Raw genomic sequence first — 5,780 nt, 5'->3', positions numbered from 1 at the left:
CTCTGTGCAGATCTTGTGCGCAACATATCCTAAACTTTAAGACAATCTCACTAGTCTTATAGCTACATTTGTTGATAATACACAACACACAGACACGCATTTTACTATAAGAAAATAGAGCACTACGCAACAACACTTCAACACATAAATTTCTGTATTGGATAATCTGAGAGTTTTGATACGAAAACAGGAGTCTACAAAGGGGAATAAATACTTCCCGTTATTCGTTCTTGAACAGAAAAAGATAATCGATTGGAAGCAATTTACAGATATGGGGGAAACCTGGACAGTCAAGCGACGATATAAAGGAAGAAGAAAGAGTACCCACTGAAAGATAATGTGATTTACAATTTTGTTTATACATGGGTCCACAGCTATGATATATTTTTAAACGTAAACAATGTCCGTTATGGGCTGCAAAATTTTCAAATTTATTTGCTACTGGACAATTTCAACTTCCAAGACATTATGAAACAACTTCTAAATATACCAAATCAGAAACAGAATAAAACATGTAACGCATGTTAAACTTACATATAACAAAGAACCAAATGGTAGCGTCGTCAGCTCATCATAATTTTCAGCCTAGTACTTACATTCACATAACCTGTACGTGACAGAATGCAACGTGTCTAGCACGCAAATTCGTCCACTAGCCCACCTGTGGAACCACTTATCTACGAATCTATATTACTGAACGCCTAAGTGGGGCACAAACCCATATGCAAATTGCTTATCTATTGGCTTAAAGGGCCAACAAAAATTTGATTTTGAATATTACATCTAAGTATCGACTGAATTTAAAATTTTAAAATTCGTCATAATCTACTCATAAAGAGATATAATTCTATGTTAAAGATCTAACATAATCAGTCTATTAAAGTTACCATCTGTGTATATGACTCGATGCAATGTAACTAACAGTGTGCAAATTGTTGAGACTATATTCATCCAGTATTGGAGAATGATACCACTTAACGACTAACGACTTCCACCAAGCTTCACATACAATTGCAAACTTTTTCGAAACATTTTTCAGTGATACCTCTCACAAAATAAGGAAAGGAAAACGCTTTATCCCTTACTATATTTTCGCTATTCGTGCATTAAAACTTCAGTATCAGGCATGATGATATAATTTATCACTTCGTTACTACTACTTCTATCTGCAACACTTTTTGCAGACAGTATCCGCATATACCATTAAATGTATGTGCAAAATTGTGTCATTGTACTACTCATAGTTCAGGAGATAAGCCGTCATAAATATTGAGATGCTTGTAAAACTAGCCAGGGTTCGATTCCTTAATGAATCAGGGTGGGAAGTGCAAGATGTTACTAGGAAACACTTACACGATATTTATTACATAAGGACAGATTGTTTATAATGCAAGTGACAGAACCATGCACAAGATAACTTAAGTACATATTGAAGAACAATTCACTATGCACCCCATCGTTTCATGCACCAGTGTCAATCTTATTCTTGTTGTATGTCCATTTGCAGACAGACATAAAACAGCTGACCTAAAGCATACCCAAATGTTTTATTAAGCTACAGGTCTGTATGGACAAAGGATGTCTCATCGGTGGCACGCATCAAACGTAGGTAAGGACAGCGACAACGACTTGCTCCCTTTGCAAAACAAGGTAAAACTCCTCAACCTAATAACAGAGATGTTTAGTACTTTGTATTAAGTACAATAAAGACATGTGATATATAAAACGTCATTTGTATCGTCTGTCCTGTGCACTTACAGAAATTGCATGCATCTAAAAAAACACTAAACGCACATCCATGTTACAAAATATGAAAGTGCACCAAATCCGGTTAAGGAGGGGAAAGTAAAGAAATAAGAAAGGAGTGATCTCTGTCACAGTTAAAATTGAAGACTTCTGTGGCTTTGCCCCAGTCCCTAGAAGCAATTTGGCTGAAATATAAAATTATAACCACTAACCGCGTCTTCGTTGTAAAAAAAAAAAAAAAAAACAAAAAAAAAAAACTGGGAAGTTATAGGGAATGGTAGGAGAAACATGGGGAGGGGAATGGAAACATATACAGGATGTAACAGGTGTAAGTGCAGATCTTTCTATTGGTGGCCGAGGACGGTGTACTGAACAACATTACATCAGTATTTACGTCATATGCAGAGTAATAATTATAGCTATTACAAGTCATGAGTTTTTAGGCTGGGTAATACCTCCAAGAACGTGTCAAAAGCAAGCCATTAATGCCGACTTTCCTCTGGAGGGCAGATAAGGTGCTGGAGTGCGGACACATGGACGCTAATGGTTAATGTGTATTGACAGGCATGGTCCACTTAGTGGTGCAATTAAGATCACGCAGAAAAATCGGATAGTAAATTATATGATGTGTTTGAGGGAATACTGTTCAATGTAGACAAAAAACAACCAACACACTGACGTGTGTACCTACTAAGGTAATACACACAAAAATATCTTTACTTAAACCCGATACACCCTGTATGATACTTAGTCACAGCTGTAATATAATAAGAAGAAGGCCATGGACCTAAATTCCTTACATAAAATATCAAGAAAACCATTCAAATTCGTAGTTTAAGATAGGGTATAAAATCACCAAACACATAGAGAGAGCATATATCTAGGCCATGCCCATAAAGTATTTACATAAATTATTATGAACGTCATTCACATTCATATCGTAAGTATTGCTTAAAGTCATCAGGGTGATGTAGGGGAGAGGTGGGGGGAAGGGACACAGTAATATATTTAGACAGGACGTAGACGGACCTACTGAGGTAAATGTTCGTTACAGTAAAACAGAATTAAGCGGTGCTGCCAATGTGGCATCCACCATCAATCCAACAGAAGCCTGAAGTTCCCCAGGAATCCTATACTTTTTAAGTCGCTTTCTTCATTTGCAACACTTTCAGGGTGTTTATTTAAGGCTGTATACATTTCAATTTCCTCAAAACTAGTGATTAATTGGCCATTATTAAGTCTACAGAGAACCTCCAGTGTGCCATTATTATTGGAGATATACTCACTATTACGCAAATGTACTCTATATGACGATTTAATACCTTCATTGGCGTTTCGGTGGTCTCTTAATTGCCATTGCGTCACCAACATAAAGACGCCCATTTGGTGTTATCAGTATGAAATACGAAGCACCAATGTATCCTTACCTGTGTAGGTCACAGATTAGATAATCGAAACAAAATACAGATTCGAATTAAATCAGCAACATAATATGTGCATCAGAAACATAAGAGAAGTGAGCTGCTCGGATTGTGGATCGTGCTACAACGGACATCAAACACATCTCCTCGAGATCAACAAAGTGTGCCAAACAGCCCCAGACGTCTGGCAACTCCCATCCGTCTGACGCTCCGCCCTCAACTCCCTTCTGACTCCTTGGTCGTTCTTCTCTGAATACATCAGTAAATGTTCCTTTCTCCTGCCCAGCTTCCAAATTTTCAAAAAGTTAATGTGGAGGGGGCAATTTCGAGCTGTTTGTCGTATATAGTAAAATATTCAGTTCTAAGAATGGTAAAATGGATAAGTGGGAAGTATTCAGATTTTGTCAGAAAGTTTGGAAACCGCTGCTGAGCGAGAGGCTTGTGAAATATCTCTCTGACACGCCGGAAGCCACTATGCGAACCTTGTTCTGCTAACAAGGAGCGAACCCTGGAGCATCGCTAGGTTAGTAGCAAGCACATTCGCCTGACCCTTGGACGGCATAAGCACCAGCAGAAGGGGGACATTTGCAGAAGACGTCGAGCAAAATCACGTGCTAGCAGCGAGAAGTGACGTTTTAGCCTCATGACGGTCACGAAAGAAACAGCCTTCATGGAACGTTCCAGAAGGGTGGTGTCGAATGCAACCCCCCTTATAAATAGGCGACTGGAGAGGGAGGGCAGATGGGTAGACGTCAGGGACGCTACCTTTACATTTACATCTACATCTGCATCTACAGGGGTACTCTGCAAATCACATTTAAGTGCCTGGCAGAGGGTTCATCGAACCATCTTCACAATTCTCTGTTATTCCAATCTCGTATAGCGCGCGGTAAGAACGAACACCTATATTTTTCCGTACAAGCTCTGACTTCTCTTATTTTATCGTGGTGATCGTCTCTCTCTATGTAGGTCGGTGTCAGCAAAATATTTTCGCATTTGGAGGAGAAAGTTGGAGATTGGAATTTCGTGAGACGATTCCGTCGCAACGAAAAAGGCCTCTGTTTTAATGATGTCCAGCCCAAATCCTGTATCATATCGCGATAATACAAAACGTGCTGCCCTTCTTTGAGCATTTTCGATGTATTCCGTTAGTCGTGTCTGGTAAGGATCCCACACCGCGCAGCAGTATTCTAAAAGAGGACAGACAAGCGTAATGTAGGCAGTCTCTTTAGTAGATCTGTTACATTTTCTAAGTGTCCTGCCAATAAAACGCAATCTTTGGTTAGCCTTCCCCACAACTTTTTTATGTGTTCCTTCCAATTTAAGTTGTTCGTAATTGTAATTCCTAGGTATTTAGTTGAATTTACGGTCTTTACATTTGACTGATTTATCGTGTAACCGAAGTCTAACGGATTCCTTTTACCACTCACGTGGATCACCTCACACTTTTCGTTATTTAGGGTCAACTGTCAATTTTCGCATCATTCAGATGTTGTTGTTGTGGTCTTCAGTCCTGAGACTGGTTTGATGCAGCTCTCCATGCTACTCTACCCTGTGCAAGCTTTTTCATCTCCCAGTACCTACTGCAACCTACATCCTTCTGAATCTGCTTAGTGTATTCATCTCTTGGTCTCCCTCTACGATTTTTACCCTCCACTCTGCCCTCCAATACTAAACTGGTGATCCCTTGATGCCTCAGAACATGTACTACCAACCGATCCCTTCTTCTGGTCAAGTTGTGCCACAAACTTCTCTTCTCCCCAATCCTATTCAATACTTCCTCATTAGTTATGTGATCTACCCATCTAATCTTCAGCATTCTTCTGTAGCACCACATTTCGAAAGCTTCTATTCTCTTCTTGTCCAAACTATTTATCGTCCATGTTTCACTTCCATACATGGCTACACTCCATACGAATACTTTCAGAAATGACTTCCTGACACTTAAATCAATACTGGATGTTAACAAATTTCTCTTCTTCAGAAACGCTTTCCTTGCCATTGCCAGTCTACATTTTATATCCTCTCTACATCGACCATCATCAGTTATTTTGCTCCCCAAATAGCAAAACTCCTTTACTACTTTAAGTGTCTCATTTCCTAATCTAATTCCCTCAGCATCACCCGACTTAATTAGACTACATTCCATTATCCTTGTTTTGCTTTTGTTGATGTTCATCTTATATCCTCCTTTCAAGACACTGTCCATTCCATTCAACTGCTCTTCCAAGTCCCTTGCTGTCTCTGACAGAATTACAATGTCATCGGCGAACCTCAAAGTTTTTATTTCTTCTCCATGAATTTTAATACCTACCCCGAATTTTTCTTTTGTTTCCTTTACTGCTTGCTCAATATACAGATTGAACAACATCGGGGAGAGGCTACAACCCTGTCTTACTCCCTTCCCAACCACTGCTTCCCTTTCATGTCCCTCGACTCTTATAACTGCCATCTGGTTTCTGTGCTGATGACTTTGTTAGTCATCTGCAAACAACCTGAGACGGCTGCTCAGATTGTCTCCCAAATCGTTTATACAGATAAGGAAGAGCAACACTACATTGGGAAACGCCAGAAATGAATTCTGTTTTACTCGATGACTTTCCGTCAATTACC

Source organism: Schistocerca americana, chromosome 4 (assembly GCF_021461395.2).
Source record: "Schistocerca americana isolate TAMUIC-IGC-003095 chromosome 4, iqSchAmer2.1, whole genome shotgun sequence".
NCBI lineage: Eukaryota > Metazoa > Arthropoda > Insecta > Orthoptera > Acrididae > Schistocerca > Schistocerca americana.
Note: the sequence above shows the minus strand (reverse complement) of the source record.